This window comes from Saimiri boliviensis, chromosome 11 (genome assembly GCF_048565385.1).
Source record: "Saimiri boliviensis isolate mSaiBol1 chromosome 11, mSaiBol1.pri, whole genome shotgun sequence".
NCBI classification, from domain to species: Eukaryota; Metazoa; Chordata; class Mammalia; order Primates; family Cebidae; genus Saimiri; species Saimiri boliviensis.
In genome coordinates, this window is record NC_133459.1 from 63,343,904 (window position 1) to 63,371,231 (window position 27,328).

At 41.0% G+C, this 27,328-nt stretch overlaps 1 pseudogene; it reads right to left on the minus strand.

Annotated features, from left to right (window-relative positions):
* Positions 1-1,042: 1,042 nt before the first annotated feature.
* On the minus strand, positions 1,043-26,532 carry LOC141580266 (solute carrier family 2, facilitated glucose transporter member 3 pseudogene; annotated as a pseudogene).
* Positions 26,533-27,328: the final 796 nt, after the last annotated feature.

Consider the following 27,328-nt stretch of genomic DNA (forward strand, 5'->3'; position numbering starts at 1 on the left):
ACATGGTGAAACCCCGTCTCTACTAAAAAAGCAAAAAAACTAGCTGGGCATGGTGGCGCGTGCCTGTAATCCCAGCTACTTAGGAGGCTGAGGCAGGAGAATTGCCTGAGCCCAGGAGGCGGAGGTTGCGGTGAGCCGAGATCGCGCCATTGCACCCCAGCCTGGGTAACAAGAGCGAAACTCCGTCTCAAAAAAAAAAAAAAAAAAAAAGATCTCATTATTACCAATTGACAGAAGATACCATGACCCTAGTAGATGATAGGCAAAGAACAAAAACAGACAATATTCCCCTACCTACTGTTCCACATGCATATTGATATGTTAAAAGAAAAATAAAAACTAGTGAGAAAACATAGGGAAAATCATTAACTTCTTTAATAATTGTAAAAATTCAAAATTAAAGCTACAAGTTACGTTATTAAAACATTAAAAGTGCAAATTATTTGAAAACTTATAATGTCCACTGTTTTAGACTCTGATATGGTGTACATTTTTCAGGGCAGAGTAGATTTGTGGAAAGTGCATAGTCAGTAACTTGCCAATATTAATCTATGAATTAATCTAAAATTATGCAGTCCATTTGACTTAATCCCATTTCTGTGACTGTGTTCTAAAGCAATCGTTTTAATATTCCATTTAGGCTGGATGCAGTGGCTCATGCCTATAATCCCAGCACTTTGGGAGGCCAAGGCAAGTGGATCACTTGAGCCCAGGGTTTGAAACCAGCCTGAACAACATGACAAAATTCATCTCTGCAAAAAATACAAAAATTGCTGGGTGTAGTGGCTTGTACCTGTAGTCCCAACTGCTCAGTAGGCTGAGGTAGGAGGATCACTTGAGCCTGGGAGGTTGAGGCTGCTGTGAGCCATGATCCTACCACTGCACTCCAGCCTGGGTGACAGAGTAAGACTCTGTCTCCAAAAGAAAAAAAAATCAAATTAATATTTATTGTTTAAGAATTATTTGCATAGGCTGGGTATGGTGACTCACGCCAACTCCAGCACTTTTGGAAGCCAAGATGGGAGGAGTGCTTGAGGCCAGGAGTTCAAGACCAGCCTGGGCAACACAGGGAGACCTTGTCTCTACAAAAAAAAAATTAAAAATTAGCTAGGTGAGGCAGCATGCACCTGTAGTCCTAGCTACTGAGGAGGCTGATTCAAGAGGATTACTTGAGCCCAGAAGGTAGAGACCACAGTGAGCCATGATTGTGCCACTGCAGTCTAGCCTGGGCGACAGAACAAGACTCTGTCTCAAAGGAAAAAAAAAAAAAAAAAGGAAATGAAAAGGAAAGAAAGAGATTTAAGGAATATAAAGAGAGGGGAGAAGGACATGAATGTTCATTCTATTTTTTTATTCTAATATATTTTATACAGCTAAATATTTTACATGTTCAGTATTTAAACCATGTAAGATTTCAATGGATGTTTTGAAGTGCCAAAATTGCTATTTTTTAAAATCAAGACTGACATTTTCTCTTGAAAATATAATATTAAGTAAATGTTCACCCTTTATTTAACAATCTCTTTCCTCATTTCACTTTGCAAAAAAAAAAAAAAAAAAAGGAAAAGGAAAATCAAATGTTGAGTCTCTTACAGCTGAAATAACCTTCGACCCTGACTGAGCAGATCTTTGTCTACATGCTCACTAACCCATTGAATCAGCTTCCATCTAAGTGGGGAAGTGATTAGACTTACAGGAAGGAGGCCCTTTTCTATTGCTTAGTACCATGGAAATAGTAGGCTGTCTAAAATACTTATTCATAATGACAGAAAGTAAGAAAAAAATCTGATTAAATAAAATGGGAAGGAAAGGAAATACATATAATATTTTAGCTTAAAGGTATCATGTATGATGTATAATAAAAGTTCAATAGGTATTTGCTAAAGATATACTTCAATAAAGAAAAAAGATGAAAAGCAAATGAATCATATATATATGTATAATTGTAAATGTCCACATTATCTTTTTAGACTAAAAGTTTTCAGGTAATTGTCCAAAGTAGAACTTCGATAACTCTATCATAAATTCGATACATAGGTATCACATATTAGGTACTGCCCTAAAATCATTGCTTGAGAAAGAACTTGATTCTGATTTGGAGAACTTCCTTCCCCAACTTCTGAAGAACATCAGGTTTATCTTCCTCAGATACTTCAACTCTCATAAAATGTCAACTTCACTCTCAGTCTAACTGCCCCACAGATGAGTAGTTAAGGTAACTTTGGAATAATACCAACTTGTTTAAATTTCAGCTCCACCATTTACTAGGGTGTATCCCAGGCAAGTTCCTAAATTAATCCTGTTTCCTTATACATAAAATTGGAATCATACTACCCAGCCCATTTACCTCAGTAAATGGTGATGAAGTTTAGGTAAGAAGGTTTATGTAAACTCACTATCCCTAGTGTGGCACATGGATCTGCTCTTGACTAGCTAGCAGCTAACTGGGGAACATACTTAATTCAGGTCCATCTGGAAACTCATCAGACACTAGCCAGGCAAGACACGTACTAGGGAAAATGCCCGTGAAGGATCAAGGGAAAGGAAGCAGAGGAAAGTGAGGAAAGCCTCCAAACCATGCTGCAACTCTGACATCTGTGGAAGTAGAGAGGGAAAAAGAGATGATCAGGATAGAGAGTCAAAGACTGTAGCACAGTTCAAAAAAAGCCCTGGTTAGGCCAATCAGAGTCCTTGAGCCAAAGTGGCCACTTCTCACAGGAATTAGCATATTTTTCCCCTTTTTTAATTTTGTGAGACGGAGTTTTGCCCTTGTTGCCCAGGCTGGAGTGCAATGGCGCGATCTCAGCCCACTGCAACCTCTGCATCCCAGGTTCAAGCAATTCTCCTGCCTTAGCCTCCAAAGTAGCTGGGATTACAGGCATGCGCCACCATGCCCAGCTAATTTTGTATTGCTTTTTTTTTTCTTTTAGAATCAGGGGTTTCACTATATTGCCCAGGCTGGAATGCAGTGGCTATTCACAGGAGTGATTGTAGTACACTGCAGCTTTGAACTCCTGGCCTTAGCCTCTTCCTGACTTAGCCTCCTGTTTAGCTAGGACTATAGGCATGCACCGCTGTACCCCAAAAGAACTGACCAGGTTTTATATACCTACCATGCTCAGTCATCGGTATGGAAAGTCCAGCTCCCTGCAAACATGGTGGCGTATGCCTGCAGAAACGGCTGGGGCTGTCAGTCAGTCATGTTCCCACAGCAGGAGATCTGAGCAGTGTACTTTCAAGTGGCCAAATTTCATGCACTGGACTGTACAGATCCACCTCTGCACGCATGCTCAGGGAGCAGCCTCTTCACAAGTCCAAGGACTGCTCTTTCTGAAGGGAAACTTAGAAGTGATATGTTAATAGGACAAACTATGACCAGGTCTCAGGCCAACCTGGTTCTCATCCTGTCCCTTTAGCACCATCCATTTCCCTCACCTTTAGCTATCACTTTGGCAAGTCCTGATGTCTTATTGAGAGACGTTACGCGATGACATGACCTAAATCTTCATTCCTCTTAGATCTGAGCCCTTTGCAGTCATACCCTTCTCAGGCCAGGAGCACCATACACACTAATCCTAATTCCAATGAGTCAACAGAGTACCAGGAAAGGCCCAAGGAGATATCCTGGGTTCCACAAATCTTCCTCCCTAACTCCATCCAGTTCCTTGGGCTGATGAGGATGGATTCTCCCTATCATCGTGGTAGCTGTTTTCTCCTGCTGGTCCCTGGAGACAAGGAATTCAGAGTGCCCTGGTGGCAGCCCTAATTTGTAATTCAATGGGACTCTTTGTCTCCTGGCACGAGTAGACTGAGTTTGGGGAACAGGATCTTTAACCCTTGATGAACACAGAGTTTTGGGGACTGGAAGGACAGTTCCCAGTGGGTCACTGGGAGTGATGGCAAGTGGGACCACTCCTATTTTGACCTCTTTTTTCTGGATTCATTTATTCTTTTTATTGTGGACACAGTGCCATATAGAGGTCTCTGATTCAATGCATCATCCCATTCTTTTAGAAGGTTGCCTCCTATCGCTGCAGGTATGCTTTTGAAAGGCCATTTCCGCATTCTGTGAGGTCAGCTGCTCTGAGTGGTGTTATATATGACCCGTGGACCCCCACGGTCATGGACCCACACATTTTGAGATTTTATGTAGCATCTTTTTTGGCTACATATTTGCCTCTCAAGGACACTATGCTCTATTAACCATCTCTGCAATTCCTGCAGATCAAGCCACCTTGGCTGCTCCTCTGACCTTGTTGGTTATTATGGTAATTGTGACCTCATGGCTTCTGGGAGTCACATACTTCCAGTTGGTCTCTACTCCTTGACCAGAGCTCCCGCCATCCCCATGGCTGTAAAGGAGCTCAGCTGTGGGATCACTCTCCTACTTTGAGCAGTGGCCTGCAGAGGAGGCTGCCATTGTGCTTACTAGCGATGCCAATGTCTTTCTCAACAGCGTATTCTTAATGGTCTTGGTGAATGGTGTGTTCTTTGGGCCTCACATGGAACGTAATCCTCAGTGGATCTTCTGGTCTTACATGGTATTTCCATCCTAACATGCCCCTTCCCTCAACCTTTTAATCCTTCCTGTACCTTCTGCCAGGGCAACTCGGGTTTCTCCGCTTTACCCGGGTTTAGCCACCACGTTTTCCAGGCTTCTAAAAGCCTTCCCACAATAAGTTTGCCTCATCCTCTAGGGTCTTTGTTAGGGTATTAGATCCTGTGTCTTGAAAGAGTGTCCTTAAGTCTGAGCTCCAGAAATAGCTATACTTCTCTTGGGCAATGTTCCTTATAACTTACATAGCTGATTGTATTTCTCCTTTTGATCTGATTGTTAAGAACGTCAGAAACCTCGAGGTGTGGTGGCTCACACCTGTAATCCTAGCACTTTCAGAGGCAGAGGCGGGTGGATTGCCTGAGCTCAGGCGTTTGAGACCAGTCTGGGCAACACAGTGAAACCCTGTCTCTATGAAAATACAAACGATTAGCCAGGTATGGTAGCGTGTGCCTGTAATCCCAGCTACTTGGGAGGTTGAGGCAGGAGAATTGTTTGAACCTGGGAGGCAGAAGTTGCACTGAGCTGAGATCATGCCACTGCACTCCAGCCTGGGTGACAGAGTGAGACTCCATCTCCAAAAAAAAAGAAAAGAAGTTCAGCATCAAATTTTAATCATACATCTATTACATATACAGGATACAGATACATAGGAACTTATGATATGTGCTTTATATGCTGTACTTCACAACGGCTTCATCTTTTTTCTGTTTTTGAGAAAGGATCTTCCTCTATCACCCAATTTGGGGTGCAGTGGTACAACCACAGCTCTCTTCAGACTTGACTTCCTGGCTCAAGCAATCCTCCCACCTCAGCCTCCCACATAGCTATGACCACAAGTGCTTGCCACCATGCCCAGCTAAATTTTGTTTTATTTTTTGCAGAGATGAGGTCTTGCTATGTTGCCCAGCCTAGTCTCGAACCCCTGGGCTCAAACAATCTTATCTCAGCATACCAAAGTACTGGGATTACAGGCATGAGCCACTGCACCCAGATATCTTTTTTTTTTTTAACTTATTTTCACTTCATACTGAATCTCCTACTTGCATTTATTGAACATACTATCTTCCCAGCATTGTGCTAAGTACATATGTGTTATCTCATTTAACTCTGGCTTTCCTACTGTGTGATCGTGAGGAAGATACTGAATTTCTATAAGCTTTAATTTCACCATTGGTAAGTAAGGATGATCCTAATGTCCACTTTGTAGGGTTATAATGAGGATTAATGATGGTAGTTATTAAAATATACTCAAATCTTTTTGCCTAAAACAACTCAAAAGATCTGATTTAATTGTTTCGTAGGATGTCAATGTAGTAATGTCCAGAAAGATAAACATTAGTTTATTATAAAAACACTCATCATACAGAGCAGAATAAGTGTTACTAATCTTATTTATTATAGCTTTAATGTAATTAAAGGCTTTTGTGGTTCCTGTAATTAAGAGCAACACAACAGAATCAATAAAGCTTAAGACATAATGAACATCCATACAGAACATGTATTTATGTTTTTTTTTTAAAATAGGTAAATGAGATGATGGCCCCCTCTGAGGGCAGTGAGCCCGAAGATTCTTTACTTCAAAATTCATTCAGTTTTACAGGAATCTCAGATTGCTTCGGGCTGACTTGCTAGCCATAATAATGAGGCTTATTCTACTCCTGGGATTTAGTATACTGTATTAATAATTAAAACATCTTATGAGCGAATGCTATTCTGACAACCAAGCCTGGGGCGCTGGAAAGACTGCTGGTTTAGAAAGCAGGACACTAAATGCTAGATGAGCTCTTCCATAGATTTTTTTAAAAACTTAGAGTAGGCTGGGTTCGGTGGCCCAAGCCTGTAATCCCAGCACTTTGGGAGGCCGAGGCGGGTGGAACATGAGGTCAAGAGATCGAGACCATCCTGGTCAATATGGTGAAACCCCGCCTGTACTAAAAATACCAAAAAAAAAAATTAGCTGGGCATTGTGGCGCGTGCCTGTAATCCCAGCTACACAGAAGGCTGAGGCAGGAGAATTGCCTGAACCGAGGAGGCGGAGGTTGCGGTGAGCTGAGACTGTGCCATTGCACTCCAGCCTGGGTAACAAGAGCAAAACTCTGTCTCAAAAACAAACAAACAAACAAAAAAACAAAACAAAACTTAAAGCTGTCTTTTTAATGTCTCTGAGCTCAGATTTCTCCTTAGTTTGGATCACATTATTTTATGATGCCTATCAGTGTCAAAATTCTATGCATCTTTATTTTTTAACTTTACCATGTCCATCTACAAGTGAATGGCCACAAAATGATGTATGCATTTGAAAAATGGGGTAACTGAAGTGTAAAGTTTAAATTACATTCCAAAAAGCAATAGGAAAATAAATTGTAGCTGAACAAGAACTGGCCAGGCACGGTGGCTCCTGCTGGTAATCCCAGCACTTTGGGAGGCCAAGGCAGGAGGATCACTTGAGGCTAGGAGTTCAAGACAAGCCTGGCAACATAGCGAGACCTCCTCTCTCGTAAAGAAAAAAAAAATTAGCCATACACAGTGGTATGCAGCTGTAGCTCCAACTACTTGGAAGCTGAGGTGGGAGGATTGCTTGAACCCAGGAGTTCAAAGCTGCAGTGAGCTATGATGGTGCCACTGCACCCCAGCATGGGTGACAGAGTGAGACCTCATTTCTAAAAAAATAGAAACAAAATGAAATAAAAGTAGAAAAGAATTACATGTGACTTCTTTCCCAGTTCTCATTTTCTCTTATCCTGCTAGGAGTGCGATACATAGAAATTATATCAGAGGTCTGTGGCATCAAACACTTTAACTCAATTCAGCGAATACTTATTCAGTGCAAGTATGTTCCAAGCACTATGTTAGTTTTTGATAACATGATGCAGGATACACATGATCAGTAGCAATCAACTGAACAGCTACATGTATAGGGGACTATACTAGGCCCTTGCCAGGGGTGGCTACCCTTCCTCTAGTGTGTAGAGGAAAAGGCAAGGCATCCATCTGAAAAACAGATAATCGAGCATCAAATGGCTGATACAGACATAAATGTCATAAGACAAGAAACATCACTGAAAACCCAGAGAGACTTTATGGAGCATGTGAAATGTGAACTGAACTGCAAAGGACACTGAAAAATCAAAGAGGCAGGAAAGTGCTGGGCCTATTTAATTGGCATTTATATCCTTCCCAGAATTGTTAAGATTAGGTTTATTTTTGTGTCTGAAATGCATGTGTGTTGTCTTCCCTCAATTTTAGGTACCATGACAGCAGAAACCATGTATAATACAATACTTATATTTGATTCAGCATGACTGATATTTATAGAGCACCTACTATACATCAGACATTGTACTAAGTAAGCTTCGGAGAGGAGGGTAAGGTCAAGGAGGAGAGAAAAGAATTGGAGATAAACTCAGAAATCAGATGAGGCCCTTTTGTCGCTGAAAGATCTGGGTAAACTTGGTTTGAACTCTCAACACATTGCCTGGACTGTGGATGTGTAAAGCCCTTTCAAGAGCTAGCTAACTTCTGGAGGGACACTTTCACTTTCTCATTTCTACTCCGTTTTGCACCATGTTGCAATGAAGGCATTCACACAGGGTTCCCTGGGTTTGGCAGCCATCCCTGAAGACGGAGGTAGGTAAGAATCACAGCTCTGCTGCCCCAGTAGCTGCTTTCTCCATTTTCCCTCTCCCCTCCCTCCTTTTGCCCTCATGTTCTACATTATAGATTGCCTCCCAAAATTTTCAAAACCTCCCTGAAGTATGCGCGGCAAGCTGCCCCTCCTTAACAGCTGGATCCTTGGTCTCAACTTTCCACCTCAAGCATTTTCCAACCTATTTATTCTATTACACCTAATTTTCTTTCAGGAAGAAATCTGGCACCAGCTGTTAAGCAATGGTGATATTTTCTCCACCTTGTTGCAGAGAGATAAGCGCACCGGTAACTCTAAGAGAAAGCCACAGGGCTATGAAGGGACAGAAGGAGAAAGCATAGGAAATGAGTCAGGAAGAGTTCTGGGGGCCTTTCTAAGTGGTCCCTTTCTCTGTCCCGAATTCACACTGTATTTATTGCCTTGGAAATGTGTCCTTTAATGCCTTCTATTGCTGTTTGTCTTTCCATCTGTTTGTGCTTTATCTCCCTGACCAGATTTTTTTCAGTTCCAGTATGGCAGGCTTTTCTGTTCATCCCTGGAATGCTCATGGTGCCTGGCCTAGGGCCTCCTGGGTAATGGACCTCACTGATCGGTCTGTTGAGTCCCAACCTGTGGAAGCTTTATGATTTGCCTAGTTTCATAAGACCTTCCCTCAGTTTTCCTAAAAATGCCACATGGCAGGTGTTTGACTTAATTAAAATAAGTTAAAATGTCTCTAAGAATGCACTGAGTATTTAACCAATTGGCTTGAGAAGGCTGCAGATGCCCACTCAAGTTCCAGCAATGAGGCGCTGGAAAGGACTAATGTGTATTTAAGTACCCCTACCTCCCAGCCATCTGCTTTTATTCCCACAATCACCTTTTGCGGTGAGATTAGGTGATTTGCCAGTGTTCACACTATTACAGGGCAGGAACTGAAGTTTTTAACAGGGCACACCCAGCTTCAAAGCTCCTGTTCTTTTCAATGTCTCACACGTCCAGAATAATAATGCCCCCTTAGAGATATTCAAATTCTCATCATCACTAAGAAGGGCAGTTATCCACTAGGATGCAAACTAAACAAACCACCCCAATAATTATTGTCCTGGAGTTGTAAAAAGAAAATTGACTCCATGAACTTGAACAAGTGGCTTCAACTTTCTGAGCTTCCAGCTACTTATCTGCATGTATACAATTCTACAGAGTTGATATCAACATTAAGTTAAATAACACCGTCTCAGACACACATACACACACACACACACACACACACACAAATATCAGGGAAACAGTCTTTCTGTTAGCTGAAAACAAAGATCAATTGCATTATTTGAAGATTTCAAGTGGTAAGTGAAAATTCTTCTTCCTTTATAGCGTATAAAATAGGAGCTGACACTCAGTTCTGACATTCAGATTAGTCGGGCAGATGTCTTTTAATTGGGTTAACTCATTACATGACTTGGGAGGGGCATTAGCTGACTCACACAAGAACAGATTAACCATTAACCCAACATCATGCAGCTGCAGCCACAGTCCAGAAGGTAAATTGGCACCACCATCAACATCCTTTGAAGCCCTTCTCCACAGTAACTACCATTGCCCCTCAAACAGGGCACCTTCAGATTATCGCAATCAGCCCAGGCAGGAGGTAAGAGGGCTTAAGGCAGGCATCCCCAAACTATGGCCCCGCGGGATGCATGCGGCCCCTTGAGGCCATTTATCTGGCCCCCCGCCACACTTCAGGAATGGGCACCTTTTTCAATGGTGGTCAGTGAGAGGAGCACAGTATGTGGCGGCCCTCCAACAGTCTGAGGGACAGTGAACTGGCCCCCTGTGTAAAAAGTTTGGGGACGCCTAGCTTAAGGTATGACCATTATAAAATATCAGAAAGTTCTTTAGGGGAGGGCTTGGGGAATGGAACCACTCTCCACAGTCCCTTGATGACACCAAGTCCTGACATATGTCTCTAAGACCACAGGCTTGGCAGTGAATCAGAGCTGAGTTTTAGCTCTGCCTCGTCCTAGTTGTGTGGCTGTGAGTAGTACATTACTGCTTTAAATTCAGGTTTTTAATCTGTAAAATGGGAGTGATAATACTTTATGTCTTTTCTATTGTGTATATTCAGAATTTTTATTATAAAACAAAGAACCAGAGTAACATTAATAATAGAAAATTCATGTGGAAATATTCACAATCTGGTCAGTGAGAAACGAGAAAACAACTTCCGTGCCTTACTGCCCAACCATTATTTGAGGAGCCAGAAGTAGTGGTGAAGTTGGAAAAAAGTCACCTTTTCCAGCTAAACCCCACTGCATAGCTATATGCATTTTTATTCAAAGGCTCAATGACCAGAAGGAACAGTGAGAACCGAAAACCAAAATACTGTTATTGGCAAGGGTGCAGCTAAAGCGTCTGAGATGTGTAAGCACCAAGAAGGGAAAAGGAGATCAATCAACATATGAAAAAGGGGCTGTAGGAACAAACACAGAGAAAATAAGTCAACAATAACCTACTTCCACCCAGAGCAAAGTGACACTGCACATACATTCATCCTCCCAGTGTTGGCTACACTGCACATTGACTCATACTGTCTCCAACGTGGCCTATTGGAAAGACTCAAGCCCCCTAAGGGCACTCGGCACAGGACCATGGTGGCATGGTAACAGACATAGACAAGCATGCCATGACCCTGAAGCAACAACACGCTTTAGGTAATAATCGTTCAGGAAAAAAATCCTCTCCCAGAGCTGAGGTGTCAAATTCCAAGTAGCTATAAACATTCTTCTTGGAATTCCTTTAAAGGTATGGGTTAAAATAAAATAAACACCTAAAATCTCTTAAAGAGCAAAATGGAGAAATAATGAACCTCTACCAAGAACCAATTATTTTGGATTTCTCATTTGGATGGCTCTCCCACCAGATGGATGGTGGGATTACTTAAAAAGTAATGAGTCTACTACAAGGGGAAGGAGTTTTTTGGTCCAGGAAGAAGGAACAGGCTTTCTAGAAATAACTTTCCCTTCCCTGGACTCCATCCAAAATTAGAACCCATCAACTGTGATTAACTATAAGGCCCATCTTAGTTAACAATTTTAGATTTCAAGTAATACTACGTATAAACTATAATCTTAAATTTAAAAGTTTCAAAAGAAATCAGTAGCTTTATTATATAGGCATATTACTTTTCTGAGAAATTAAACTTAAGAGTTTCCATCTGAAGGACAGAAATTGTTAAGAGGTAGCATGCAGACCTCAGGCTCTGTATCATAAACCCTCCAATAATGAATTACGTTTCTCCCTAAATTCTTCTTATTGCACCTTAACCTTTCAAGCATCAAATCTTCTACTCTATAATGTCTTTTAAACACCTCCCTGTCACCCCAATTTTCTTATGTTTTCATTGCTTGGCAAAAGTACACTTAAAAAATAAATATATGTAATTAAACCAGAAGGCAAAATAAATAAAACTCAAGTTAATTTCCTGTGTACAGCTATATGAAAATGAGGAAGGTGCTCTTACATAAACCCCCTCTGCTTCCCACACTTGTGTATCTGCTTCCTGGGAAGTTTGAGGTTGGAGCAACTGTACCTTACCCTTCCTCCCCATATCCCCTAATCGGGCAATATTAGAATCCAAGAGAGGAAGAGCTGGCAAAGTTGTCCTATGCCAAGTGGCCAATCCCTCCTGAAATGAAGGTAGGTTCACTTGGTCTCTCCTAAGTGAAAGAGAATGTCCAAGAAATGAAATATTTAAAAAGCCATTGAAAATCCAACAAGAAAATCTCCCCAGCCTTGTGGGAGAAAGGAATCCAGTAGCAGCATTCAGAAGCAGTCCTGGGTTCATCCTGATGAGTACCTCCCTCGTTCAGGGAGAGGTGGCTTTCCCATGCTGAGAGGGAGGTAGAAGGAGGCATGACTTAGATATTGGTGGTGGTCTCCTTAGCAGGCTGGTTGCTGTTCGTCTCCACGATGAGGTCCTTCTGGATCTATTTGCATCATGTGCCTGCCCTTCAAAGTCCTGTGTGATATCCTCAAAAGTCCTGTGACAGGTCTCGGAGATTTTGAAGACGATAAAGATCAAGAAGGTAATGAGGAAGCTGGTGAAGATGATAAAAACATAGACTCCTAAATAGTAAGCAGCAGAAGGCTAGGAAGTTGGAGGTCCGATTGGAGCAGCTGGCCACTACCGTCACAGATGGGCCAGGGCCCTGGCTGAAGAGTTCAGCCACAATAAATCAGGGAGTGGGGCCTGGCCCAATTTCAAAGAAGGCCACAAAGACCAAGATAGCCCCAATACAGACAAAGCTTATCCCATTATATTCATCCTTTAATAACTAAGAAACAGTGGTGAGGATGGAACAAAAAGTCATCCCTCCAAAGTCTGTCATATCTAGAGTCCTTCCTGCCCTTCCCACCAGAAATAGGGAAACTGCAGTGAAGACAGTATTAACCACACCTGCACCGACATTGGCATAGATGGGCTCTCGAACACCTGCACCCCTGAAGATTTCTGTTGAGTAATAGAACACAGCATTGATTCCAGAGAGCTGCTGAGAGAGCTGGAGCACAATGGAAATGGTGACAGGCTGTCGGTAGCTGGATACTCTAAAGAGCTCCAGCACAGTGACTCGCTTTTCTTGTGCCATCTTTGCACTCTCATCTTTCATCTCCTGGATGTTGTGGGATGCATCCTGAGGAGGATCGCCTTAGCATTCTCCTCTTCTTTTCTCTGAATGAGCAAGAATGTGGGACTTTCAGGGCAAAATGGAAGGGCTGTACTTTGTAGGAGAGCAGGAAAGATGGTAAAGCCTCATAGCCTGAGCCATAGCTCTTCAGACCCCAGGATGAATTCCAGACCAAAGATCTGGTTCACCAGAATTCCGATAACAATGCCCAGCTGGTTGAGAGTGCCAAAGGCACCCGCAGCACAGTAGGTGAGACACATATGAGCACAAAACCTGTGCAGAGTCCACAGAAGAGGCCAATAACCAAGTGGCCCAGGATCAGCATTTCTACTGACTCAGCTACTTTACACAATCCCATAAGGCAGCCACTAGTGACAACCAACAGGTTGATGATAAGCATTGAATTGTGCCTGCCAAAGCTGTTGACAAAGAATCTAATGGAAAAGGAGCCAATCATACCACCAATAGAGAATATGGCCACAGACAGAGACCAGAGTGACATGCACAAGATCTCAGAGGGAGGAGTATTTGTCTTGTCCTTCAAAGTGTTGATAAATTCCCTTATGATCATCTAAGGGGCACTGATGACCCCAGTGTTGTAGCCAAACTGGAAAGAGCCGACTGTAGCAACTGTAATGGTGAAGATCAGAGATGGAGTGACCTTCTGCGTCCCCATGGCCCTAATCTAATTCTTGCTTGCTTGCTTTTTTTTTTTTTTTTGGTCAAATGACCATAGTTTTTTTTTTTTTTTTTTTTTTTTTTAGACAGAGTTTGGCTCTTGTCTTCCAGGCTGGAGTGCAATGTTCAATCTCCACTCACTGCAACCTCCGCCTCCCAGGTTCAAGCTATTCTCCTGCCTCAGCCTTCTAAGTAGCTAGGATTACAGGCACCTGCCACCACGCCTGGCTAATTTTTATATTTTTAGTAGAGATGGGGTTTCACCATGTTGGTCAGGCTGGTCTCAAACTCCTGACCTCAGGTGACTAATCTGCCTCAGCCTCCGGAAGTGGTGGGATTACAGGTGTGAGCCATCGTGCCTCTCTCTTAATCTAATTATTTTCAAGTCTTTAAGAAAGGTCTAGGAGTGTGATTCCCGAGATACCTTTTTCAACCAATGAAACCTTCAAAATTTCCTTCTCAGCAGCCAGTTTTCTCCAGGTCCTCAGGAATGCTCTAAAACTCTCACCATTACAGCATCTCCTATTTTCTGTCTTCTAAAGTTGTTGTAGAGATTAAATTAAATAATAAGCTAGGTGAAGTGGCTCATGGGTGCATGTCTGTAACGCCAGCACTTTGGGAGGCTGAGGTTAGAAGCTCACTTGAGCCCAGGTGTTCAAGATCAGCATGGGAAACATAAGGAGACCCTGTCTCTACCAAAAAATAATTAGCCAGGCATGGTGTTGCATGCCTGTAGTCCCAGCTAATTGCGAGGCTAAGGTGAGAGGCTTGAGCCCAGGAGGTCAAGGCTGCAGTGAGCCATGACTGTGCTACTGCCCTCCAGCCTGGGTGACAGACCCTGCCCAACCTCCCCCCCAAAAAAGAAGAATATAAAATACTTAGCACAGTATCTGGCACATTGTAGGATTTATAAAGTTGGTTATTATTTTACTATTAGCAGGGACCAAGGCCTTAAAGTTGTAAGATGCAGGGAAATAATAAAAGAAAATAAAGAAAGGCTCCCTGCTGCTGAAGAAGCCAATGCCACAGTCGGGTTCACGAGGTCTATTACAATTTGGCTTGCAGCCAGTCTTACTCCATGATTACCTGTATGCACCCTGTGAAAACTTCCTTCGCTCCTCAAGGTAGGCAGAATTCCTCCTTTAGTTTCCCAAAGTACTTTGGATGTACTATGTTCCCTTATCACTCTGTATTCTATTTTGCTTGCATAGCTATCCAGTCTACCCTACATCATCCCAGGCTGTCAGTTTATAGACAGCAGGAACCAGGCAGTCCTCTTTGTATTAGCAGCCATAGGCATTCTGTAAGTATTAGATGAATGAATGGGAGGATGGATGGATGGATGGATGGATAGATAGATAGATAAGGAACATGGGATAACTAGTGACTTGAAAGGATTAGGTCTCGGTACCCAGGGGACTAATTAAGACAGTCATTGCTTCACAAGCTTGCCTAAGGCTGAATCTGAAAGAAATGCAGAGAACATGACACTTGCAGAATTGTTTGCCTGGTGAGCAATCTACGTGTGCCTCCAAGGGAAAAGCATGGCTAGTTGGTGACTGCTGGCAGAGTTGGTATCAGACAGAATACCTTGGCAACCAGAAACCAAGGCAGGATGATGCCTCTAAGTTTTCCTGCAGCCTGAAAGTTAGATTAGTCAATTAGGAACAAGTCCTTCCAAAGACTCAGTTTCAGGCAGACTTGTGGAAGTGACTATTCTCTTTGTCATTGTGTTCACTGTTAACAATGATGCAAGATTTAAAGACAGAAAGTGGGCATGAATTGCGATTCTCACAGAAGAGGGACTGTCTGGAGATAACATTTCCAAGTACCTAGAGTACAAAGTATTTTAGATCATAAGGCAATATAGAGGGAGACACTGTATCTTGACTTTTCAGAAACCATTCTTATTTTATTAATTTTGTTAAAAGCAATTGAAGATAACATTTATTGACTGATCACTGATTGTATACCTCATACTTTTTAAGAAAGTGATATGATAGAGTTGGCCTTCCCTGGCTCATGAGAGTCAATTACATATGTGTTTTCTCAAGGCTGCATTAGATAATTTTACACTGCCATCTTAAATTCGGCCATGTCAGGAGTATTTGACTTCCCAGACTCTAATGGTGGAAATTGGCAAACACTAAAAATCAGTGTTTTCACTCTCATCCCATCTAAGAGCTGCTTGTCAAACATTTACTGCACACCACTGATTTTATAATAAATGATCCTAATTAGCATTTCCCATATTCCTACTTTACAGATGAGAAATTGAAGTTTAGAGATTAAATAACTAATTCACTTATTACAAACATTTTGGTGGCAAAGACAGGATTGAAATTCAGACCATCTGTCTCCAAAGTTCATGCATTTAACCATTTTTTTTTCCTTTCTTTTTTTTTTTTGAGACAGAGTCTTGCTCTTGTCTCCCAGGCTGGAGTGCAGTGGCATGATCTCAGCTCACTACAACTTCCCCCTCCTGGATTCAAGTGATTCTCCTGCCTCAGCCTCTCCTGCAGCAGCACAGGCATGTAGCAGCTTGCCCGGCTAATTTTTGTATTTTTAGTAGAGACGGCGTTTCACCATGTTGGCCAAGGTGGTCTGGATCTCTTGACCTCATGATCTGCACCCCCTCGGCCTCTCAAAGTGCTGGAATTATAGGCGTGAACCACCGTGCCTGGCCAGTACTTAACCATTATTTGCAACACTTTACTTTTTAAAAATCTGGGGGTGGGAGGATGGGGTGTGAACCTACCTTATATCCTAATTTTAAGATTTCAAACCTTACTCAGGTCAGTAAAATGGCAGCATAGGCAGCTCGAAGCTCCTGTACTACCATAAAAAGTCAGAAAACAAGCAGAAGCTGTCAAAATCAACTTTGTCAGACTCTGGAAAAAAGTCAGAGGCTTACAGCAACCAAGTGGATGCTGAATTAAGAAAAATAAAAAATAGGCCAGGTGTGGTGGCTCACCCCTGTAATATCAGCATTTTGGGAGGTCAAGGCAAAAGGATCTCTTGAGCCCATGAGTTTCAGACTAGCCTGGAAACACAGTGAGACCCTGTCTATACCAAAAATAAAAATTAACCAGGCCTGGTGGTGCATGCCTGTAGTCCCAGCTATTGGGGAGGCCGAAGTGTGGGGATCATTTGAGTCTGGGAAGTCAAGGCTGCAGTGAACTAGATCTAGACACTACCCTGAAGCCTGGGTGACAGAGTGAGTCCCTATCTAAAGAATATATGGATAAGGCTGGACATGGTGGCTCACGCCTGTAATCCCAGCACTTTGGGAGGCTGAGGCGGGTGGATCACGAGGTCAGGAGTTCGAGACCAGCCTGGCCAACATGGTGAAACCCTCATCTCTTCTAAAAATACAAAAAATCAGCTGGGCATTCTGGCAGATGCCTGTGATCCCAGCTACTTGGGAGGCTGAGGCAGGAGAATCATTTGAACCCAGGAGGTGGAGGTTGCAGTGAGCCTAGATCACACCACTGCACTCTAGCCTGGGTGACAGAGCAAGACTCCATCTAAATAAATAAATAAATAAATAAATAAATAAAATGATAGGAAAGTTTTGTGGCATTTTTATTTGCTCTTATCCACACCTTACCTTGCAACAGTCTTGAAGACAGAAGCCCATACCGTCAGCATGGACTGTGGTCTCTGGTTCTGGAGGGAGCAAAGCAGAACTTATTTGCAAATTATTGTGTAGATTGGTTTTAACTTGTCTGAGGGTACATGAAGGACTGGTAAAAAGCGCTTACCTCTGTTTGCCTAACTCTGAACTAACCCAGATTGGAAAAGCATCAGGCATTAGAAGAATAAGGCCTGAAGCAGAAGATCACAATTGAGACACGCAATAAACCACCTCAGGCCTGGGCCAAAAATTTGAGGACAGAGTTTCTTTAGAAAGTTAGGACAATCAAAAGCACCTGTGTATGCAGGAAATTTAGAAAGCCATGTGCCCAGGGCAAGATGCTTGCTCAGAAAATATGTGATAAAAACTTCAGCTTTCATCATAGCTGATTCCTAAGCTCTGTGCAAGCCTGGCTAAGTGTTGAATGAGGGCCCCAGCACAGCCCAGTTGGCAAAGACTGAGAAAAGTATTTTTGTTTGTTTCTTTTGTTTCTTAGCTCCTGACATTCAAGTAAAATTCCCTCAAAACACTCACTGAAAGCCAGGCACAGTGGCTGATGCCTGTAATCCTGGTATTTTGGGAGACTGAGGAAGGCAAATCACTTGAGGACAGGAGTTCGAGGCTAGCCTGGACAACATGGTGAAACCCCATCTCTCCTAAAAATACAAAAATTAGCCAGGCATGGTGGCGTGAGCCTGAAATCTTAGCTACACAGGAGGCTGAGCAAGGAGAATTGCTTGAACTTGGTTGCAGTAAGCAGACATCACACCTGTGCACTCCAGCCAGGATGACAGAGCAAATACTCTGTCTCAAAAAAAAAAAAAACAAAAACAAACAAACAAAAAAAAACAGCCAAACCAACAAACCAGCAAAAAAACCACTCACTGAATACAAGCTAAGGCATGGATACTTCAGCAACCACACATGACAAAGAAAAGTCTCTGCAAAAATAGGAAAATTTACTAGAACAAGACTACTACAGGCCTCAACAATAAAAACAAAAACAACCACAAAGAAAAGGAAACTTCAAAGAGGAAGAATAATCTTATTTCCTGAGTTGCCACAATATGCTATTCAAAAGTCCAGTTTTCAAAAACAACAAAAGAACACAAGAAGGTACACAAAGAAACAGGTAAGTATACTTCAATAAAACAAAATAAATGGACAAAAACCATGTCCAAGGAAGCCCAGACATTGAAATTATTAGATGAAAACTGTAAAACAATGGTCTTAAATGTGCTCAAAGAGCTAAAGGAAAATGTGTAAACAAAACTAAAGAAAATCAGGAAAATAGTATATGAATAAAATGAGAATACCAATACAAAGATAGAAATTATAAAAAGGAACCAAACAGAAGTTTTGGAGCTGAAAAGTAGCAGAATAACTGAAATGAGAAAACCACTAGAGGGGTTTGTATTAGTTTGCTACCAAAACAGACTGAGTGGCTTGAAAAACAGAAATGAATTTTCTCACAGTTCTGGAGGATGGAAGTACAAGATCAAGGTGTTGGCAGGACTGGTTTCCTCTGTGGTCTCTTTCCTTGGCTTGTAGATTGCAGCTCTCCTGCTGTCTCTTCACATGGTCGTACCTCTGTGCATGCACATTCTGATATCTCCTCTTCTTACACAGACACCAATCATATTGGATTAAGTCCCTAACCTAGCCATTTAAATCTAATTGTCTCAAACTAAATAATTAAATTTATTTTAATTTAATTAGTTTGATCACCAGGAATGAGGATGCCTGCTTTCAAAACTGCTATTTAACATCTACTGAAAATTCTAGCCAGAGCAAGTTGACAGGAAGCAGAAAGAAAGGGCATCCAAATTGGAAAGAAAGAAGTAAAACTGTATCTCTATGACCAAAGAATCTATAAGAAGGCTACTTGAGCTAATAAATAAATTCAGCAAAGTTGCAGGTTATAAGATCATCACATAAAAATCAGTGGTCTATACATCAGCATTGCATATTTGAAAAGGAAATAAAGAAAGCAATTCTATTTGCATTACAAGAGCATCAAAAAGTATAAGATACTTAGAAATAAATTTATCCAAGGAAGCGAAATATTATATACTGTAAACTATAAAAACATTGCTGAAAGAGATTAATGAAGATATAAATAAATGAAAAGACACCCATATTTATAAATTGCAAGACTTAGTGTGTTAAGATAACAATACCCAAAACAATGTACAGATTCGACACAATCGCTATCAAAATCCCAATAGCTTTTTTGCATAAATAGGAAAAGGTCAGGAGTTCAAGACCAGCCTGGCCAACATGGTGAAACCCCATCTCTACTAAAAATACAAAAATTAGCTGGGCATGGTGCCTCATGCCTGTAGTCCAAGTAATTCAGGAGGCTGTGGTATGAGAATCACTTGAACCTGGGAGGCGGAGGTTGCAGTGAGCCAAGATCATGCCACTGCACTACAGCCGGGGCATCAGAGTGAGACTTGGTCTAAAAAAATTTTTTAAAAATTAATAAGGGATTGCAAGGGACCTGAAATAGCCAAAATAATCTTGAAAAAAAAAATCAAAGGTGGAGTACTCATACTTCCTGATTTCAAAATTGAAGAAACTACAGAAATCAAAACAGTGCGATACGGGAATAAGAATAGACACAGAGACCAATGGATTATAATGAGATGTCCAGAAATAAACCCTCATATTTATGGCCAATTGATTTTTGACAACGGTGTCAAATCCATTCAATGGGGAATGTACAGTTTTTTCAAAAGATGGTGCTAACTCAACTGGATTTCCACGTGGAAAAAAATGAAGTTGGGCCCCTACCTCACACCATATATAAAAATTAACTCCAAATGGATCAATGATCTAAATATAAGAGCAAAACCATAAAACTCTTAGAAGAAAACACAGGGGTGAATCTTTGTGACTTTGGATTTGGCAATGGATTCCTAGATATGATACCAAAAGCATGAGCAACAACAACAAAAATTAAATAAATAAGTAGTAGGACTACATCAAAATTATTTTTAAAACTTTAATATAAACTGAGTACAACAATAATAAAGAACATTGAATAAAAGTTCTTAATAGCACAGGCAGACCATATTTTATCCATCAAAGGCTATTATTAATAAAGTGAGAAAGCAAATTGAAGACAATATTAAATATGAATATGAAGACAATATGAAGACAATATTCACAAATCACACATCTGATAACGAATGACTACCCAAAATATGTAAGAAATTCCTACAACTAAACAATAGAAAGACAAACAACTCAATTTAAAGACAGGCAAAGGACTTGAAAAGACATATCTCAAAAAAAGATATTACAAATGCCAATGAGCACATAAAAAAAATGCTCGACATCATTAGAAAAATGCAACTCAAAACTACAATTAGATAAGTACTTCACACCTACAATGATGGCTTGAAAACAAACACATATACCAAGTGACGGCAAAGATGTGGAGAAACTGGAACCTTAATACACTGCTGGTGAGAATATAAAATGCTGCAGCCCCTACAGAAAACACAGGATTACCATATGACCCAGGAATTTCATTCTTAGACACATACTCAAAAGAATTGAAAAGAGGGATTCAAAATTCTAATGTTCATTACAGCATCATTCAATAGCCAAAGGGTGGAAGCAATCCAAGTCTATCAACAAATGAATGAACAAAATGTGGCATATGGACACTATAAAATATTTCCTAGTCATAAATAGGAATGAAGTTCTGATACATGCTACAATGTGGATGTATCCTGAATATTATGCTAAGTAAAATAAGCCACACATCAAAGAACAAATATTATATAATTCCACTTATATACAATATATATCTAGAACAGGTAAATTCATAGAGACCAAAAGTAGATTGAGTTTACCAGAGACTGAAAGGAGAGGGGAATGAAGAGTTACTGCTTACTGAGTACAGAGTTTTTGTTTGGGGTGATGGTAACATTTAGAAATAGGTAATGTTGGTGGTTGCACATTGTGAATGTAACTAATGCCACTAAATCATACACTTAAAAGTGATTAAACAGGGTTGGGTGCAGTGGCTCATGCCTGTAATCCCAGCACTTTGGGAGGCCGTGGGGGCAGATCACTTGAGGTCAGGAATTCAAGACCAGCTTGACCCACATGGTGAAACCCCTGTCTCTACCAAAAATACAAAAATTAGCCAGGCATGGTGGCACATGCCTGCAATCCCAGCTACTCAGGAGGCTGAGGCAGGAGAATTGTTTGAATCTGGGAGGCAGAGGTTGCAGTGAACCAAGATCGCATCGCACCACTGCATTCCAGCCTGTGTGACAGGGTAAGACTCTGCCTCATAAAAAACAAAACAAAACAAAACAAAACAAAACACTTTAAAATGGGATATGTTATGCTATATATATTTTTTACCAAAATTTAAAAACTCTAATTAAACTGTTCATGTCTGTTAATCCCCACTTAATATTCCAGCTTCTTCTTGTCTTCCTCCTTGGAGCCTAATTTTGCTCATTGCTTCCGAATTCTCAAAGTCTTTCTCCTACATGATCCTTGGTAACAACTGCAGAAAATGATGCTGCAACCAACACTGTGTGCTTGCCAAATGTCACCAGGTTGACAAAAACCATAGAAAATAGGGCATTAGGGGGAAAAAAACCCTTTATATAAACAATACAACAATATGTACAAACAGAACGTTGAATCAAAGTTATTGAAAGCACAGGCAAACCATATTTGCTAGCTTTAAAGACTTGTGCAGGGGGGTGAGTTTTCTCCTGAATCACCTCCCTAAATGGTTCAAGAAATAAAGGTGTGGAATCCCAACTTCCTGAAGCTGACTGTTCCCCAAGTGTCAGGCCACAAAGACAGTCTCTTTAAAAGATTTAGTTCAGCCCTCATGTGCTTACCCTCTAATGTCCCCTATACTTATATTCTCTCGGGTTTTTTTTTTCTCTTCTAAGTTTGGAAAGAGGTTTGATTAACTAGTTGGCCTTTTCACAATTATCTTGAAGCTTAAAGGTATTGTTTGTGGACCAGGACTTTTTTGTTAAGGTGAGAATGCAGAACATAATCTCTTCTCCTTGTGCTACCCTATAGACCTACCCGCACATCAAGGGAGAAGGGAACCCTCACTGTTCTTTTGTTTTGGGAGACTGGACACCATTATGCATACATGTTTTAAAGTCAGCTTTTAAATTTTACTTTATAAAACTGTGTATGGTAGTGGTTAAGAATTGGGGCACTGATGTCCTACATTCAGTCTTGGCTCTGTCCTCTCCTGTGTGCCATGGACAACTCTCTCCCCCTCTCTGAGTATTTTTCCCTGTTGTAGAGAGGATAACACCTGCCTCAGAGGATTATGATGAAGTTTGAAGGAGAGAAGGTATGAGAAGTACCAGGACAGTGCACAACAGAGTGTAGGTGCTCAAGAAAGTTAGCCTGCTAGTTACCTTATTTATTGTAGAACATCCATGAACACCCAAAGGTCTTCTCTATGAAATTTTCCCCAGTGAACAGTCCATGATGATTTCTCTATTGTCTACAGTCCTATAATCCTTGATGAAAATACAATTCATGCTGCAGCCATTTTATTTTATGTTTTACTTTGTTAAATTTATTTATTTTTGAGACAGTCTGGGTCTGTTGCCCCAGCTGGAGTGCAATGGTTCAATCTTGGCTCACTGCAACCTCTGCCTCCCAGGTTCAAGTGATTCTCCTGCCTCAGCTTCCTGAGTAGCTGGGACTACAGGTGCCTACCACCACACCTGGGTAATTTTTGTGTTTTTTAGTAGAGACAGGGTTTCACCATGTTGGCCAGGCTGGTCTTGAACGCCTGACCACAGGTGATCCACCCACCTCGGCCTCCCAAAGGCCGGGATTACAGGCATGTGCCACCGCACCTGACCTATTTTATTTATTTTTTGGAGACAAGGTCTCTATCTGGTGCCCAGGCTAGAGTGCAGTGGTGTAATCACAGCTTACTACAGCCTCAACCTCCTAGGCTCAGGTGATCCTCCTAGGCTCAAGTGATCCTCCCACCTCAGCCTCCCAAGTAGCTGGGACTACAGGCATACACCACCAGACCCAGGTAATTTTTGTATTTTTTGTAGAGACAAGTTTCCACCATGTTGCCCAAGCTGTTCTCAAACTCTTGGGCTCAAGTGATCTGCCTTCTTTGGCCTTCCGAAGTGCTGGGATTGCAGTCATGAGCCACTGTACCCGACCTATTGCCATTTTATATTGTACACAAACTTTCATCAAATAAACATCAAGTCATCTGAGAACAGTGGCAATGTTGTGCACTCTTGCTGCCCCCAGAGCCTGATGCAGCCACACATGTAATGAGCCCTGAAGGAACGTGTCTTAGTTTTATGTGGCTATAAAGATAATACCTGAAACTGGATAATTTGCAAACAACAGAGATTTATTTCATACAGTTCTGGAGGCTGGGAAATCAGTGTCGAGGACTCTTCTACCGCATCCTACCACGGCAGAACGTGAAAGACCAAGAGAGCAGGCAGAAGAGATGGAAAACAAAGTTTCAAGCCCTTTTACAATCAGTATTAATTGATTCATGAGGGTGGAACCCTCTTGACCTAAACACCTCTGATTAGGCTCCCTTTCCCAACACTGTTGCATTCAGGATTACATTTTCAACACATGCCTTTTGGGGGACACATTCAAACCACAACAGAACACATTTTCATTGAATGGCCAAGAAGTAATTTGGAGCCCAGGATAAAGCACTGGACTTGTCATTAAAAGACTGGAGTTCTAGTCTTGGTTTTCATATGGGTGGGCTTTGTGACAAGGACAAGAAACTTCAAGGCAACTCTCATAATCAGTCTCTAAATTAGGATAGTAGGGCTGCCCTACCCACTTGCAGGAAGAATTACAATGAGATTCACATGTGACACCATACATGAGAAAGTATTTGATAATTCCTAAAATTCTAAATAATTACAGTAATAATAACTACCCACAATCCAGCAGCATTGTATCTTGAATCTACATAAGCAACCAAGTTCTCCTAGCATTGCCTTTATTTTAGGCTGTTGATAAATGTTCCATAATTCTGGTGCTATAAAGGGGCAGAATAAGAGAAAATAAAACCTGTTGGCTGCTAATCATTTACAATCAGATCATTGACTCAACCAATTAACCAATTACACTTAAAGTTAAAGCCCATTTGCAACCTACTGCCAGGATTAGGAGATTGATAGATTTTTAGCACAAAGGCTTATGCTCAAAACTCCCATTAGCAGTAATGGGAACTATGCCCATTAGGCCCATGGAGAGATGAGAGTTGAATGTGATATATAATCTATCTTGCTTAATGTCATCAATTTCCCTGTAGCCCCTTCAAACAACCGGACGCCAGTGAAATGCCCTAAATGGAACTAATAGCATTGAATTAAGAGAATATTAACAGTCTATTTCAATGAGGCTTTCCAACACAGTAAGCCTATAGATATTTCAAAATCTTGACATGCCTGGGTACGTTTTTTGTTTGTTTGCTTATTTAAAGAGGAAGACAATCCTTTAATAATGAGGAAATACTAGAAGAGGATAATTTACATGACTATATCAGATGAAAGATTTCCCCTAATACTTGAGCTTTTTGTTATATAAAAAGTGATCAGTTGAGCTTTATACAGATTAAGAAATCCTTCACATTGCCTTTAGTTTACAAGAAATGAAGAAATCAAAAGAAAAGCGATATTGGCCCTTTTTTTGTTTTGTTTTTGAAACAGGGATCTCTCTTCATTACCCAGGCTGAAGCGCAGTGGCATGACTGTGGCTTACTGCAGCCTCCACCTCCCCAGGCTCAGGTGATCCTCCCACCTCAGCCTCCTGAGTAGCTGGGACTACAGCTGTGCGCCACACCACCCAGCTAAATCTTATATTTTTTGTGGCGATGGAGTTTCACCATATTGTCTAGGCTAGTCTTTTTTTTTTTTTTTTTTTTTAAAGACGGGGTTTCACCATGATGGTCAGGCTGGTCTTGAACTCCTGACCTCAGGTGATCCACCCACCTTGGCCTCCCAGAGTGCTAGGATTACAGGCGTGAGCCACTGCGCCTGGCCTAGGCTAGTCTTGAATTCCTTTGCTCAAGCGATCCACCCATTTTGGCCACTGAAAGTGCTGGGATTACAGGCCTGAGCCACTGTACCTGGCTGACATTAGCTTCTTTTTTTTTTCCCTTTTCCTTCAAAGTAATCATTGAAGATACTCTAGACAGTCACAAAACATAATGCTTGATTAAAATTTTCCCAACCACATAAGCATGAAATATAATTTCTCCTTTATTCTTACCCTACATGCATTATTATCAACTTCTGTCACATCATCTTTTAAATACTTGATATCTGCCCTTTTCTTTCTAGTGCCATCATGCCCACCCTAGTTAAGGCTCCTTTAAAGCAGACTCAGACTGAGCCAAGTACTTTCTAGTTGCTCCTCTTTAAAGCCCTTGACACGGGCCAGGTGCAGTGGCTCATGCCTGTAATCCCAGCACTTTGGGAGGCCGAGGCGGGCAGATCACCTGAGATGGGGAGTTCAAGACCAGCCTGACCAACATGAAGAAATCCTGTCTCTTTAAAAAAAATTAAAACAAAAAAATTCCTTGACACTTCAATCCATTTTGCACATTCCGTAATGCATAGAATGTAAAATCTTTGAGGGCAGGAACTATGTCCTATATTTCCCCATATTATAGGTACAGTGATATTTCCTGAGTTAAAAATCTAGACACATGATCCGACAATTACATTTACAGAGAAAAAGAAACAGAAATCTAGGCTGGGCATGGTGCTCACGGCTGTAATCCCAGCACTATGGGAGGCCACGGTGAGGTCAGGAGTTCAAGACCAGCCTGGGCAACCTGGTGAAACATCGTCTCTACTAAAAAAACAAAAATTAGCCAGGCATGGTGGCACATGCCTATAACCCTAGCTAGTCAGGAGGCTGAAGCAGAATTGCTTGAACCCAGGAGGCCGAAGTTACAGTGAGCCGAGGTCACGCCACTGCATTCCAGCCTGGGCGACAGAGCGAGACTCTCTCTCCAAAAATAAAGAAAAGAAACAGAAATCTAAAACTGGACCAGAAATCTAAATCTGTACCTTTCCTTCCACATTTGCGATTATTGTATCTAACAGATGCATTCTAATAAAATACATTTCTGCATCATATAAATACGATACACATGGGTTGACTGGTGGGCTAATTGCTTAGTCTGTTTAGAACAGAGGTTGTAAACTAATACACTAAAGATCAAATATGGCCTATGGTGATCTTTTTCCCAGCACATTAAAACATTTTTTAAATTGTTTGCCAACATTTAAAAACTGCTGATTTAGTACCCCAAAACCTAAAATGCAATTAAAAAAAGAAAAAAAAAAAGAAAAAAAAAAAAAAAAAGAAATGACCTACCTGGACAAACAAACAAAAAAAAAAAAAAAAAAAAAAAAACTGCTGATTTCACAAAAAAAATCGGGCTGCACTTGAGAATCTGAAGAACATTGGATTTTTAGAAATTAGCTCAAGCTGAAGCTCATCAAAGAAAGTCTAACAAAGCTGGAAACCCAAAAGGGCTGCACTTCCAGTGCAATGACGAACAGGAAAGAAACCTGCTGACAGAAAGAAGCTAGGAAACTTGCCCATCTCTATCTTGGCATTTGGTAGAGGAAATATGTATATTTCCTCTTTTGATAATTTATATCCAAACTTGATACTCTCACACACATGGGTTTGCAGATCAATTCACCCACTTACGTAGTTAAAAACAAAAATAAACAAAAAAACAAAGAGAGATATTAATTTTGTTGTGGGTAGGTAGTTAACCCCAGGCAACTAGTGAAAGTAAACACAAATAATCTCCGAATGAATGTAACGTCAATCTATGCCTCAAAAAATTTCTACAGATAAAATCCCAGGAATATAAACTTAGAGTCAAAATCCACAAAACATAAAAGTAAACGGCACAATGGTAAAAACTAGAAGGAAGAGATGGTAAAAATCACATCTGCAGTCTTAAAATGTAAAATGATAAGTCATAGAATATAAAATACGACTGTTTAATATTAACTCACACAACAAATATTATTTGCATGCCTTCTATTTGCCAGGTATTGTTCTAGGATTTAAGAATAAAGTGGCTAACAAAATAAACA